The 16,697-nt window shown below is 42.4% G+C and overlaps 1 pseudogene; it reads left to right on the forward strand.

Annotated features, from left to right (window-relative positions):
- The first annotated feature begins 14,885 nt into the window (after nucleotides 1-14,885).
- Nucleotides 14,886-16,469, forward strand: LOC138444236 (protein CBFA2T2 pseudogene; annotated as a pseudogene).
- Nucleotides 16,470-16,697: the final 228 nt, after the last annotated feature.

The raw sequence follows: 16,697 nt of genomic DNA on the forward strand, positions 1-16,697 counted from the left end.
CAGTCTCTTTTGACATGAAATTATATAGAGAAAAACCTAGAGATTTCACACAAAAACTTCTAGAACTGATAATCAAATTCAGCAAGGTAGCAGGCAGGATACAAGATGAACATACAGAAATCCATTGCATTTTTTTATACTAACAATGAAATATCAAAAAGAGAATATTTTTTAAAAAGTACCTTTTAAAAACACATCAGAAAAAAAAGTAAAATACTCTAAAGAGTGTGCTGAGAACTATGTAAGATTAATAAGGGAAACTGAAGATGAGTCAAAGAAACAGAAGGATATCCCGTGCTCTTGGACTGAAAGAATTAATTTTGTTAAAGTGACCATATGACCCAAAGCAATCTAAAGATTTAATGAAATCCCTAACAAATTACTCACGGCATTTTTCACAGAACTAGAAAAAATAATTCTAATAGTTTATAGAACCAAAAAGACCCAGAACTGCCAAAACAATCCTGAGGAAAAAGAACAAAGCAGAGACATAACTCTCCCAGACTTCAGACAATACTACAAAGCTACAGTAATCAAAACAGCATGGTATTGGCATAAAAACTGACATATGGATCAATGGAACAGAATAGAATCCAGAAATAAACCCACACACCTTCAGCCAATTAATCTGACAAAGGAGGCAAGAATATGCAAAAGGAAAACATCTCTTCAGCAAGTGATGTTGGGAAAGTTGGACAGCCACATATAAATCAATGAAGTTAGAATACTCCCTCACACCATACACAAAAATAAACTCAAAATGGCTTAAAGACTTATATATAAGACATAACACCATAAAACTCCTGCTGCTGCTGCTGTCGCTTCAGTCATGTCTGACTCTGTGTGACCCCAGAGATGGCAGCCCACCAGGCTCCCCCGTCCCTGGGATTCTCCAGGTAAGAGTACTGGAGTGGGTTGCCATTTCCTAATGCATGAAAGTGAAAAGTCAAAGTGAAGTTGCTCAGTCGTGTCAGACTCTTAGCGACCCCATGGACTGCAGCCTACCAGGCTCCTCTGTCCATGGGATTTTCCAGGCAAGAGTGCTGGAGTGGGGTGCCATTGCCTTCTCCAATAAAACTCCTAGAAGAGAACATAGGCAAAACATTCTCTAACATGAATCATATCAATGTTTTCTTAGGTCAGTCTCCCAAGGCAATCAAAATAAAAGCAAAAATAAACAAATGGGACCTAATCAAACTTATAAGCTTTTCCACAGCAAAAGAAACTATAGACAAAATGAAAAAACCTACAGAATGGGAGAAAATATTTGCAAACAATGTGACCAAGAATTTCAAAAATAATAATTTCTAAAATATAAAAACACCTCATACAACTCAACAACAACAACCCAGTCGAAAAAATGGACAAAAGACCTAAATAGACATTTCTCCAAAGAACACATACAGATAGCCAAGGGCACATGAAAAGATTCTCAACATCACTAATAATTAGAGAAATGCAAATCAAAATTACAATGAGATATCACCTTCCACTGATCAGAATGGCCATCATTTAAGTCTACAAATAACAAGCTACTAGAGAGGGCACTCTTGCCTGGAAAATCCCATGGACAGAGGAACCTGATGGGCTGCAGTCCATGGGGTCGCGAAGAGTCAGACACGACTGAGTGACTTCACTTTCACTTTTCACTTTCATGCATTGGAGAAGGAAACGGCAACCCACTCCAGTGTCCTTGCCTGGAGAATCCCAGGAACAGGGGAGCCTGGTAGGAGGCTGTCTTTGGGGTTGCACAGGGTCAGACACGACTGAAGCAACTTAGCAGCAGCAGCAGCAGAGAAGGCATAGAGGAAAGGAAACCTGTACACCGTTGGTAGGAATGTAAGCTGGTACAGCCACTATGGAAAACAACATAGAGCTTCCTCAAAAAACTAAAAATAGAGTTGCCATGTGATCCAGCATCCCACTCCTGGGCAGATATTGGAACAAAACTATAATTCACAAAGATATATGGACCCCTATGTTCATAGCTGCACTATTCATAATAGCCAAGAAACAGAAACAACCGAAGTGTCCATTAACAGATAAACGAGTAGAAAATATAGTACGTATATACAGTGGAATGTTACTCAGCCATAAAAAGGAATGAAATATTGCCATTTGCAGCAACATGGATTCAACTAGAGATTATCATATAAAGAAAGAGAAAGACAAATACCATATATCACTTACATGTAGAACCTAAAATATGACACAAATGAAATTATCTATGAAACAGAACAGACTCACAGATATAAGGAACAGATGTATGACTCCCAAGGGGGTGGGGGAAGAGATGGAGTGGGAATTTGGGGTCAGAAGATGCAAAATAGTAAACATAGAATTGATAAATGACAAGGTCCTACTGTATAGCACAGGGAACTATATTCAATATCCTGCAAAAAATCATAATAGAAAAGGATATTAAAAAGAATTCATGTATATATATAACTGAATCACTTTGCTGTACATCAGATATTAACACATTGTAAATTAACTATACTTCAATAAAAAACTTTAAAGAGCAGACTCTTCATCTGTCTTGTTCACTGCAATTTATCCAAGGCCTAAAACACTACCTGGCTCACAGCTAATTATTGAAAACTATTCATTGAATGAATCATAAAGATGCGGAAGAGGATGCGGTGAGTTCAAGAAGCTACAAGGAGTCATCACGGTTGAGCAGAGTGCTCAGGAGGATAGACAGGAATGAGGATGGTAGCAGAAGATGGGCTACAGATCAGGCACTCTGAAAGGCTCAATCTTTATTCCAACATAAAGGAGGAGTTTCAGAAAGAAACATTCTGTGCTTCAGAAAGATCCTGTGGGCACAGTGAGGAGATAGACTGGAAGAGAGACACCAGCTGGTGAGTGCTTTGCTATGTTAGAAGTCCTTTAAGGATAAATCCTGTGTCCAAAACAGAGGCATCCAACTGCAGAACTCAAGCCACATATGCAATTTTAAATTTCTAGTAGCCATATTAAGAAAACAAAGGAAAAGGTGAAATTAATTATAATAATTAATTCTAGTGTGTTAAGTGCCAGAAATAAAGCTGTACCAAATATTACCATATAATCAACATGTAAACACTATGAAGAGCTTCTCTGGTGGCTCAGCTTGTAAAGAATCTGCCTGCAATGTGGGAGACCTGGGTTCAATTCCTAGTTTGAGAAGATCCCCTGGAGAAGGGAAAGGCTATCCACTCCAGTGTTCTGGCCTGAAGAAGTCCATGGACTGTATAGTCCATGGGGTCACAAAAAGTTGGACATGACTGAGTGACTTTCACTTCACTTCAAACACTATAAAACATTATTCATTAAATACTCCATACTCTTTTTACATCCTTTTCTTATGCTAAGTCTTTGGTCTAATCTCTATTGATATGCATAATTGACAGAACCTTCAGTTCAAAGTAGCCACATTTCAAGTGCTGAAGAATTACTTACACCATAATGAACAGCACAGGTCTAACGCATAGATGCTGATACTCAGTGGCAAGAAATAATTATTTGAACTCCTTCCTTTTCATGTGGCATGACTATTAATTCTCACAACAGCAACAACAATCCTGTGAAGTATTATTATCTACCTTTACGATGAGGAAACTGAGGCCCAAAGAAGTTAAACAAATTGACCGTGGCCTTCCAGCTAGTCAGTGATGGAGCTGGGATTCAAATTCAGCTCTGACCGCCTTTTCCTATATCTGCCTGCTTTAGCCACTTTTTTAGGCTGTTCCAGTGAGAAACCTACAGTGAGGGATCATTAGATCAATTTTATGGCAACATCTGAGGCCTTGCCAGCTGAGCCGTGCAGCTGATGCATGTGAAATTTCAAAGCTTAAAGCAGCAAGGAGTCCATTAAAGAGATGATATTTTTTTCAGAATTTATCAAAACGCTTATTTATCTAGAACCTGATTTCTGATCTGCTGAGCCTAATTACTTGAGAGTCTCGGTCTTTAGAAATGCACTAATCTGCCTGACTGAATCACTGCTTCTTACCTTAACCTCGCTGAAGAGCTCACATTAAAATAAATTATGGGGAGAAATTTTTTCTAAGTAGAGATGGCCCTGATATTTAGTGAACAATCAAGTCCAGAGATGGGAAGCTAAGATTATCACGGGAATAGAAGAATTTAATAATAAAGAATGGGCTTTGAAAAAACAAAATCACCAGTCTAAAAGATAAGCTAGACAGGCAAAGCCTGAGGAGAAGGAAAGTACAATATAAGATCTTGAGGCCATGGTGGCTATGGGTAGAGTGAATAGCAGTATATCAAAGGCAGACCTGAGACCCAATTCTCTCTGTAGCCGTGGGCCTGAGTCCTAGGTGTCTCTTGGAACCAGGGACACACCTTTGCAAAATGCTGACCAAGAATTAGAGAAGCAGTTTGAGATTTTTAAGAGCTGAATAAACAGTCTCAAACCCATGATTCTGAGTTAACAAGCCATGGATAGAAAGCAAACTAATGCCCCAAATTTGAAGCTGAAACAGCCTGAATATTAAGTGTATTCCCTTCTCCATGGAATCTTTCCGACCCAGGGATCGAACTTGGGTCTCCTGCATTGCAGGTGGATTCTTTACTGCCTGAGCCATCAGGGCAGCTCAAATATTAAGTATAATAACATCTAATACCATTTGTTGATTTCCTTACTATCTACATGATCTCTCTATTTGATGTCATGTGCATGAGTGCATTCTAAGTCACTTTAGTTATGTCCAACTCTTTGTGACCCTATGAACCAGAACCCTCCAGGTTCCTCTGTCCATGGGATTCTCCAGGCAAGAATATTGGAGTGGGTTGCCATGACCTCCTCCAAGGGATCTTCACAACCCAGGGATAGAACCCGTATCTCTCATATCTCCTGTATTGGTAGGTGGATTCTTTACCACTGGCGCCACCTGGGAAGCCCATTTGATGTCATAGAAACATCCTAACTTCATTATGTCTCAAACAAAGTTCTTTATCTTTCTCCCTAGGGTCTTTCCCACCCACTTCATCTGTCATTTCCCATCTCTGAAATGAAACCTTTGAGATTCATTCTAAGTACCTCCCAATCCCACCCCCTGCACCCCTACCCACCAACAAGCACAATTCTATCAGTTTTATCTCCTAAATACCTTGTGACTCAGTTTCCTAATTCAAAACCCTTGAAGACCCTTCTTACTAATGCCTCTGACTCTCTGTTCACTGTACCTGGGAAGATCTGTTCTAAATGTCAGTCTAAATATGACTCGGTCATTCTGGTTTAAACTCATCACTGCTTCTCGTGCCACCCAAGACAAAATACAAGCTCTTTAACAAAGCTCTCTCCTTAGCCCCTCCCCATTCTCATTTCAAGTTCGGGTCTCTCTGCATGAGCCAAGGACCACCCTCTCTCCCATCTGGCCATCACACTTGCCCTTTCCTCTCCCCAACCCCGACCTCTGCCTCACCCCCTGTTCATCCTGTAGGACTTGGCTTCACTGCTAGCTTCTTTCAGGAAGCCTTCCCGGATCCTCAAAGTCTGAGATGGGTACCCAAGACATGTGTTTTCATCATTCCTCATGCCTCCCCTAGTGCAGCTCATTTCATGAACAGTTCGCTTGTCTCCAACCCCTACAAGTAGTTCCCCATCACTCTCCTGTTCAATCTTCCAAGCCCAGTGCTTTACAGAGTAAGCAATACATGCTGAACTAAATCAGGAGGACTGAGTATTTATAGAGAACGCCATATATCACTTATCCCCATTTTTCCCCAGCTCAAAACTTAGCTTCCATTAAAGTCTGGCAAGTATCTCTGGAAAAGCAAACAGTCAATCCAATAAGATCTGCCTTTCGGTTTCTAAATGAGAGCTCAGTGGCGAGTGCAGGTGTAACCATGAAATGCCATGAGCTTTGAGTTAGTGCAGAGATGGGTCCACATGAGGGGCTGTGAACTTACACAGGCAACAAGAAGTTCTAGAAGGATTAGGCCCTGGGAGCAGGGCCCTTCCCATTATCTTCTTTCCCATAACAGGACATAACCTGATGGCTTCCACCCCCACCAATCGGAACAGAGTCCTCCATGTGAGTGGTCAGGCAGGGCACACATATCTGCTTCTTGGAACACCTTGGCACCGTGGTCTGCTCGGCTGAGTTTTATGACTAACTTCAATTACTGGGAAAGGAAAACACATTTTCCTTCTTTGCAGCTTGAAATATCTCATCAAAGAAATGTGGAGTCTATGGAAACCAGATTTGATTGGCAGCCAGCTCTTTGCTTCGATCACTTCTGCTGTTCTGCAGCTCTCTTTGGACAAAGGAGTTTGGGCTTTTCTGACAGCCTGATGGGTAATGACATAATTTTAATAATCCTCTCCCCGCAGGGGCAAAAGTAAAGAAGGAAACTTCATAATGAAATTACTGTGCCTCAAAGATGTGGTCGCTAGGTTCATCCTTTCTGCATTGTTCGTGTCCAAGGCTCTGGAAACAAGATGCGTATTTCAGGCATGCCTAACACTGCTGTTGGTGCTGTTTTCTGCACTGTCTTGAAGACCGGTGAGGCCTGCAGAAGGCTGAGCCGAAAGTGTGAAGCTTTAGAACTGCTATCAGAATACACTCACTCTCAATTCAGCTCTGCTTGTCATGTAAAATCATGGGTCTAACTCTTCAAAAATTAGAAGACCCTTGTATTTTAGACTCTAATTTCCAATGTTAAGATCAGGGTGGGGAGAGATGCTTATCTCCCATTCTCACTTGTCTGCATTCGGCAAGAGGGAAAAGGATGGGTAGAATGCTTCACTGGAGAAGGCAATGGCACCCCACTCCAGTACTCTTGCCTGGAAAATCCCATGGACGGAGGAGCCTGGTGGGCTGTAGTCCATGGGGTTGCTAAGAGTTGGACACGACTGAGCGACTTCACTTCCACTTTTCCTCTCATGCATTGGAGAAGGAAATGGCAACCCACTCTAGTGTTTTTGCCTGGAGAATCCCAGGGATGGCGGAGCCTGGTGGGCTGCCGTCTATGGGGTCGCACAGAGTCGGACACGACTGACGCGACTTAGTGGTAGTATTAGCAGTAGTAGTAGTAGAACACTTCATGCCTCTGTCTCTCTACTCTACACCCCACCTGTGTTTCTTTTCTGATCGACTGATGAGATTGGAAAATAAATATGGTGACTCAACATCTTGGAGGTTTAGAGTTCAGGTAGATTTATCAACTGGGATGGTTTTGGCTGCAAATTACAAGCCAGTGAAGGTGTCATAAGCATACTCGAGCTTAAGTAACAAGAAGCCCAGAGTCAGGGTGATCCAGCATTGGTGTGGCTGCTTAACATTGTCATCAAGGACCTGGGTGCTGCCCATCTGCCTGGTCTGCCATCGCCAGCATGCTGACCTGCCTGCCCTCATGACCTGCCCCACTCCAAACTTAGTGTCCTTAGGCAACAGTGTCCAAAAACAAAAAATCAGGCTGAGGAGGAATAAGAAGAAGAAAGTACCTTGTCACAGCATTTCTCTTTTAAGAGAGGAAAGGTCTTACCAACACTTCCTGCTGGTTTCCTCTTTAATCGCATTGGCCAGAATCAGGCCACACGATCATGGCCTTACTGTAAGGAAGGCTGGGAATGGGAGTGCCTGGCATTTCCAGCCTCTACCGTGGAAGACCAGCTCTGCTGACAAGAGAGGGCACCTACTGGTGTCGGGTAGACAACCATCAGTGCCTGTCCCGTGTGTTGGTTGGAGTCAGAGCAAAGGCCAGGTCAAGGCCTGCTCTCTAATTCAACCCCTTTCAGTAGGAAGTTCAGCATCTGTACCTCCTCCTGCACAGATTCTTGTGTCTTATCTTTCTGTTAGTCCCAAGCTCAGAGCAAGGAGAAAGTCACGATTGCTTATCACCCTCAAACACTAACAGTCACTGCCAGGAACACTGTTGACAGTAGGAAAATAAACCAGGGCCCTCAGTTTCTTTATCTGCAAAGTGAGGGGTTTGCCTGAGTGTCTCTGAAGCCCCTTCCAGCCCTGACGTTCTGTGGTTCTATGACTGTGCATTCAAATGTCTCCAAGCAGTGAATCAAATCACAAGCAGCCTAAGAAATGCAATGAAAGGAAACAATTTGACTCACATTGACTTACTCTGGCCTTAAGGAATCAAAACTAGTAAATAAGGATGAACTTTGATGTCAGTGTCAGTTTAATAAAAATAGGAACTTGTGAATATGCCCCAAGCCTGTTGTTCAGTGTAGCCATGTAATGGGCTGACAAGAGTTTAGGAAAATTGTTATTCGCTTGAAACTGAGTTTTGTAAGACAAGCAGAATGACAAGGCAATAAAATGAGTCTCTCGTTGATCTCTGCTTGGAAATAATCTGTAAGTCTACAGGATACAGCCTGTATCCTAACAGGCTTGACATAGCTTATAAAAGTTCCTAGCATCAGCCTCTATTCACACATAATAATAACAGCTAATGTTTTTAGTCTTACTCTCTGTTCAATATGTATTAAACACTTTCTTGTCATTGTCTCCTTTAACCCTCACAACAAGAATATTGCTCTAATGTTAATATCTCCATTTTACATGTGAAAAAACTGGAGTTAAGTAACTTGTCCAAGGTCACACAGAGAAATGTAATGGAGTTAGGATTTGAATTTAGGCAGTCTGTGTCCAGAGCCCATGCCCTCAACCACTATGTTATATTTCTCTGACAGTATCTAAATATTTTTAAAATTTTTCTTTACATTTCTACTTCTACCACTAATATATAGGGGTCATTGTTTTTCTACCCACTAGTATTATATCTGAGGCTTCCCTGGTGGTGCTAGTGGTAAAGAATCTCCCTGCACTGCAGGAGATATGGGTTCAATCCCTGCATTGGGACAATATCCTGGAGGAGGGCATGGCAACCCACTCCAGCATTCTTGCCCAGAAAATCCTATAGACAGAGGAGCCTGGCAGGCTACAGTCTGTGAGGTCACAAAGAGTTGGACTGAAGCAACTGGGCACTTCACACATGCAGTATTATATCTGACAGCAAATAGACACTCAATAAATACTTAAAGAATGGATGAATGAATGAACAAGTGACTTCCTGTGCAGACTTTTCAATGTTCTTCAAACAGACTCTATTACACCACCACGCTGCTGTGCCGCACCTTATACAGCTGCCTCTGCCCAGCAGATTCCTCCTAATCCTTTAGGCACGTGCTCAGATGTTGTATCCATGCTGTGTTCTTTCCATCCATCTTCCAAAGAGAAAAATAGGTCACATGGAAAACAAGTCACATAAGAAGGAACTAGAATCAGAATGACACAGGATTTGCCTGTTAATCAGATTAGCTAACAAAGTCCCCAGGTCTCAATGGCTGAACACAATAAAATCACTCACCATCAGCAGAAGCTGAGGGCAGGGCTCTGCTATCATTAAGGGACAGAGGGTCCATCTTGTGACGACATCATCTTTGAGGTGTGGCCTGGAAGACCACCATGGATGGGAAAGAGCCAGCCTGGAAGCCAGTGCAAGCCTGAAGTAGGCACACCACTCCCACCCACACCCCACCATAACTCTGTCTCATGGCTCTGACCTAACTGCAAACAAGGCTGAGAAATGAGGCAGTCTTGCCCACGAAGAAGATGAAATAAATTTGATGAACACATAATATTCTTTTCACCAAAGCTCCTTCACAGTAATATGGGAAAATACCTTTGAAATTCTATTGAATAGTATCTTCATCTTAGCAAATTCTATACCTAGACACATTTTCAGTCAAGCATAAAAGTAGGATAAAGAAATGTTCAGGCATGCAACAGCTCAAATGTGCCTGTTCTCAGGAAGCAACCAAGAAATATAAACAAGGAAGTCAATAAAGGAAGAAGAAAATATCAAATTCGGGAATGAACAATCCAAGGCAGGAGAGAGTTGAAGAGAATCCAGAATAATAGTCAAAAAAGGCCCAGAGAACAGCAAACCCAAACTTGAGCAGAAGGATGTAAGGGGACCACATTTGAAGATGGGGAAAAGGGAAGGGGGCTGGTATATAAATGGATGACATACCACCCTGCTCCCTCATCTTCATCATAGAAAGTCAATAAACAACATCACAAATTTATAAATCTAGAAATTGCAATATAGGCATATTACTTAGAAATAGAGAAGTAAATGACAAATGAAACAGCTAAAAAATAGTTGAAAAGTGTTACTCTAGGATAGTTGAACTTGGAAGTAGGGTGAGCTGAACTTGGATATAGGGTGGGATACAGCCAGAGGATGCCATCTGTCATTCTAGCTCTTGGTAGAATATTTGAGTTTTTAACCATGTAATGTATTTCTTGGCTAAAATTTTATATATTTTTTAAATAAGGAAAAAGAGATAAAGAAGTTTTCATAATTTTTTCCTTCATCCTACCCAAAGCTCCCCCCACCAAGGACCTTATTATGGCTTCAAAACGTCAAAGAGGGAAGAATGAGACAGGATAAATGCTCATTAATATGACACCTTCTTTGAACTCCAAACAGTATTTTTTTTTCACTTTCATCCAGTTCTTTCAATTCTTCAAAAAAAAACACTGGCCAATGGTCCCATCAAATGGCCAACATCCACTGGATCATGGAAAAAGCAAGAAAGTTTCAGAAAAACATCTATTTCTGCTTTATTGACTATGCCAAAGCCTTTGACTGTGTGGATCACAATCAACTGTGGAAAATTCTTCAAGAGATGGGAATACTAGACCACCTAACCTGCCTCTTGAGAAACCTATATGCAGGTCAGGAAGCAACAGTTAGAAATGGACATGGAACAACAGACTGGTTCCAAATAGGAAAAGGAGTACGTCAAGGCTCTATATTGTCACCCTGCTTATTTAACTTATATGCAGAGTACATCATGAGAAACGCTGGGCTGGAAGAAGCACAAGCTGGAATCAAGATTGCTGGGAGAAATATCAATAACCTCAGATATGCAGATGACACCACCCTTATGGCAGAAAGTGAAGAGGAACTCAAAAGCCTCTTGATGAAGGTAAAAGAGGAGAGTAAAAAAGTTGGCTTAAAGCTCAACATTCAGAAAATGAAGATCATGGCATCTGGTCCCATCACTTCATGGGAAATAGATGGGGAAACAGTGGAAACAGTGTCAGACTTTATTTTGGGGGGCTCCAAAATCACTGCAGATGGTGACTGCAGCCATGAAATTAAAAGACGCTTACTCCTTGGACAGAAAGTTATGACCAACCTAGATAGCATATTCAAAAGCAGAGACATTACTTTGCCAACAAAGGTCCATCTAGTCAAGGCTATGGTTTTTCCAGTGGTCATGTATGGATGTGAGAGTTGGACTGTGAATAAGGCTGAGCCCCGAAGAATTGATGCCTTTGAACTGTGGTGTTGGAGAAAACTCCTGAGAGTCCCTTGGATTGCAAGGAGATCCAATCAGTCCATTCTAAAGGAGATCAGTCCTGGGTTTTCATTGGAAGGACTGATGCTAAAACTGAAACTCCAATACTTTGGCCACCTCATGTGAAGAGTTGACTCATTGGAAAAAACTCTGGTGGTGGGAAGGATTGGGGGCAGGAGGAGAAGGGGACGACAGAGGATGAGATAGCTGGATGGCACCACTGACTCTATGGACATGAGTTTGAGTAAACTCTGGGAGTTGGTGATGTACAGGGAGGCTTGGCATGCTGCAATTCGTGGGGTCGCAAAGCATCAGACATGACTGAGTAACTGAACTGAACTGAACTGAATGGTCCCATCTTCCTGAGTAGGTTCAAGGGAAGAGGGGAAAACAGATGAGGCCATGAACACAGCCCCTGAAATATCACTAGTGACCACCACCCACGTCTGCCTCTCCTTCATCTTGCCAAAAAAAAAAATTAAAAATAAGACATTTTAGGCATTTTTCTGAAATCAATGTGCTCTATGTGCTCTTTATCTAGTTTGACATGACTGTTTTGGTGATCACCCATAAGTATTGCCTTCCAAAGTGGCTGGTACAGCTATCAGTCTTACCTGTCTAATTTCAATAATTCACTTTTAGTTTTTGTAGGCAACGTTTGTCCATTTCTTGGCTCTCTTGCTACCCTTCATGCTTCTAAAAGTTTACCAGCAATAGTTCTGCTGGTAGTTCGTAAGATCTATTAGAATGTCATTTACTTGGTCCTAAATACTTGACAACCTAGACAGCATATTAAAAAGCAGAGACGTTACTTTGCCAACAAAGGTCCATCTAGTCAAAGCTATGGTTTTTCCAGTAGTCATGTATGGATGTGAGAGTGGCCTATAAAGAAAGCTGAGTGCCAAAGAATTGATGCCTTTGAACTGTGGTGTTGGAGAAGACTCTCGAGAGTCCCTTGGACTGCAAGATCAAACCAGTCAATCTTAAAGGAAGTCGGTCCTGATTCATTGGAAGGACTGATGCTGAAGTTGAAACTCCAATACTCTGGCCACCTAATGTGAAGAACTGACTCATTGAAAAAGACCCTGATGTTGGGAAAGACTGAAGGTGGGAGGAGAGAGGAGAAGGGGATGACAGAGGATGAGATAGTTGGATGGCATCACCGACTCAATGGATGTGAATTTGAGTAAGCTCTGGGAGTTGGTGAAGTCTGGATAGGGAAGTCTGGCATGCTGCAGTCCATGGGGTCACAAAGAGTCGGACACAACTGAGTGACTGAACTGAAGGGGCAAGAAGTCATATAAAGAGCCTCAGAGCTTAGTACTTAGTTCATTCGAACCAAAGCATTTATCTCCTTAGGGTTCCCACAGTGCATTGACCTAACATCCATCACTGTTACATCTGTGTACAGTTTTTTCCTGCCTGAGACACAGTGAGCTTGAAGGCAAGGACAAAATCTTAGTTTATTCATGTCTGTAGGATTAAATACACAATTCAGAATATTCTATAATATTCTACACGTTCAACACATGTTTATTAAATAATGATTGTAAACTCATAGTTCATGGAAGAGACAAAAACAGCAAGTCTGATGTGTTTCAAATTCAGGGAGGTACAAGGCTTTAGCATGTCATTCAAGATAAATTTTAATCTAGGAACACACCTCTTCCCTGTGCCCCCCTTGTTCTCTTTACTTACGTAAGAACAGAAATCTGGTTTCTAAATTCTGCCACTTGTTTTTCTCCATCATCATGAAAACAAGGGTATTCTCTTTCTTTGAACTACGTGTGCTCACTAAAAAAAAATTTTTTTTTCTTGGAGTATAGTGGGCTTCCCAAGTGACACAGTGGTAAAGAATCCACCTGCCAGTATACGAGGTTTAAGAGATGTGGGTTCAATCCCTGGGTGGGGAAGATCCCCTAGAGTAGGAAATGGCAACCCACTCCAGCATTCTTGCCTCGAAGATTCCATGGATAGAAGAGCTTGGCAGGCTACAGTGCATGAGGTTGCGAAGAGTCAGACATGACTGAGTACACACACACAAACACACACACACAATTGCTTTACAATGTTGTGTTCATTTCTACTGTATAGCGAAGTGGATCAGCTATACATATAGCTATGCACATAGCTGAGCCACCAGGGAACTCCATATAAACATATACATATAACCCTTCTTTTGTGGATTTCCTTCCCATTTAGTCACCAAAGAGCACTGGGTAGGGTTCCCTGAACTATGCAGTAGCTTCTCGTTGTGCTCACTCTTACAACTAAATTTAAATACCATAGAAAGGGTCATGATTGGTTTCTGCTCTTCAGTTAATCCTTGTCTAAGACCCCAGCTTGTAGAGGGTGATCAGACCCCCTCCTGGGGAGGGCACCTGTGTGACAATTCCAGCAGCATGGTTATTCTATGAGGCTTTTGTAATCAGAACCTCTCTCTGAGGATAGTTTACTGACAATGGAAGTTCGTCATGGTTACAGAGCACTTTGATTTCACAAAAATAAGAGGTCTTCTCTGCTGAGGTGGCAAGTGCTGTTTTGTTTAATACAGATTAACTGGGGAAGAACCACAAGTTCAGTGTTAAAGAGCCAAGATTTCTCTCCCCTCCCTGAGCCAGCCTGCTCAGAAGATAGTGATACGTGTTTATAGTCACTAAATTGAACTGAAGAGAAAGTCAAGCTGAAAGGCATTTGTCTTTCAAAACAGGCCACCAGAAGCAGGCTCCTGCTCTATCTGCCCATAGAAGTCCTCATATTCCCCACCCATGGGTCCTGTTGGTAATAAACAAATGCAGCTAAGAATTTGTATTTGGCATATTTATAAGAGCCCGATCAATATTACCTAAAAAGAAAAATAAAAACAAAAAGGTGACCAAATCTGAGTACTGGGCTTTGGCTTCAGTCAATACAATGCAGGCAAGAGCTGGGGTCCCAGGCTCAGACTAACTTTCTACACCCAAGAAACAACAGCGATTATATCAACCCTGGAACCTCAGTGGGAGAGTCAGTGTTTAATGGAAAAGTGCTCTCCTCACTGTTCTGCCCCTGAGCCTGGAGATTAGATGTCTGTGTTGCTATTTCATACCTGACAACAGAAAATATATATATATATAAATGACATCCAGTGCTGACAAGAATGTGGTACAGATAATACATCAAAATTATGGAGATGCTGTAAATCAGTACAAATCTTTGGGAAAATAATTTGCTCATAGATCTTAAAAGTCATAGAAAGTTTTCTACCCTCTCATTCCTGGAAATTTATCCTAGAGGGGGAAAAAAAGATCTAAAATTAGGATACAACTTTGCAAAGTGGACTTAATGTAGCATTATTTTACAAACTATTATAGCAACAGGAAATATCCTAACCATGCAAGGATAAGAAAGTGTTAGACCATGGTCCAGCCACACAATGGAAAAGTATTTATCAATTAAAATTATTATAAAGACTGTAGCATGTGGGAAAGCACCTCCAAAGTGCCTGCTAGGGACCCGGGCCGTGAATGGAGGCAGAGGTGTGCGGCAGCAGCGCTGGGCGATGGTGGGCATCCCTGGAACGGCCGCTTTCCAGCTTGGTGCTGACAAAAGGGTGCCAGCGATGCCTGGATCTCCTGTGGAAGTGAAGATACAGTCAAGATCCTCACCTCCCACCATGCCACCCCTTCCACCAATAAATCCCAGAAGACCCAAGCCCGTGTCATTCACTCCTACAGCACTGAACAATGGCATCAACCATTCTCCTCCTACACTTAACAGCCCCCCATCACCACCACAAAGATTCAACAGCGGTCCTGCCTCTTCCACATCATCTGCACTAACTAACCAACAGTTGCCAGCCACTTGTGGTGCTGGGCAGCTTAGAAAGTTGAAACACTTCCTCTCCACTCTGCAGCAGTTTGGCAATGACCTCTCACCTGAGACGGGGGAGAAGGTGTGGACTCTTGTTCTAGCACTGGTTAACTCAACAGTAACAGTTGAAGAATTCCATTGCAAGCTCCAGGAGGCTACAAACTTTCCTCTTTGTCCTTTTGTTATTCCATTCCTCAAGGCCAACCTGCCTCTGCTGCAGCTCGAACTGCTGCACTGCCCTTGGGCTGCCAAGCAGACCCCATCCCAGTATCTGGCTCAGCAGGAACACCATCTGCTGAACACAAGTATTGCGTCCCCTGCTGACTCCTCTGAGCTGCTCATGGAAGTGCATGGAAATGGAAAAAGGCCCAGTCCAGAGAGGTGGGTAGAGAGCAGTTTTGAAAGAGATGCAATTGCTCCTGAACCTCCTGCCAAGAGAGTGTGTACCATTAGCCCTGCTCCCCGGCACAGTCCTGCCCTCACTGTACCCCTCATGAGTCTTGGGGGCCAGTTCCATCCTACCCCTCTGCCTCTTCAGCACTACACCTTAGAAGATATCGCAACTTCCCACCTATATTGTGAGCCCAGCAAGATGATAGAACATCGAGAAGTTTGTGATAGACACCACAGTCTTAGTCTAAATGGAGGCTATCAAGATGAGCTGGTAGACCACTTGACAGAAAGGGAGTGGGCTGATGAATGGAAACATCTTGATCGTGCCCTCAGCTGCATTATGGAAATGGCAGAGAAAACAAGGCGCTCCATGGCAGCCCTGTGGCGCTGTCAAGAAGCAGACCGTGAAGAACTCAACTACTGGAAAAGACGATTCAAGGAAAACACAGAGATGAGGAACACAGGGAGTGAGGTGGTCTCCAGGCAGCACAGTCCTGGGAGCGCAGATTCTCTCAGCAATGATTCTCCGTGGGAATTCAACAGTAGGCTGGAACAGGATATGTATCTGTGGAGTTTTGGAAAAAGACTGAAGCTGTGAATAAGGTGAAAATTCAGGCCATGTCAGAAGTACAGAAAGCTGTTGCTGAGGCAGAGCAAAAAGCCTTTGAAGTGACTGCAACCGAGAGAGCTCGAATGGAGCAGACAATAGCGGACATCAAACGGCAGGCTGCAGAGGATGCCTTTCATAAACAAGCAGGAAGAGTCAACGGAGAGCTGCTGGAACTGTGGCCACAAAGCCAGTGAAACCTGCAGTGGCTGCAACATTGCACGATACTGCGGCTCTTTCCGCCAGCATAAAGTGCCCTTACAAAGGCCCTAGTACAAACACCAGGACAAGAGGGCACCAGAAAAGAAAGCTACAATCTTATTTTTCTTATGAATACTGATATAAAAATAACAAATAAACTGAGCAATTGAATCCAACAACATACTAAACAAATAATATACCATTGCCAAGTTGGGTTTATTCTAGAAATACAAGGATGATTCAGTAACAGGAAATAATCTGTTCATATAATTCTCCCTATTAATAGATCAAAGGAGGAAA

The sequence above is a fragment of the Ovis canadensis genome, chromosome 7, assembly GCF_042477335.2.
Source record: "Ovis canadensis isolate MfBH-ARS-UI-01 breed Bighorn chromosome 7, ARS-UI_OviCan_v2, whole genome shotgun sequence".
Taxonomy (NCBI): domain Eukaryota; kingdom Metazoa; phylum Chordata; class Mammalia; order Artiodactyla; family Bovidae; genus Ovis; species Ovis canadensis.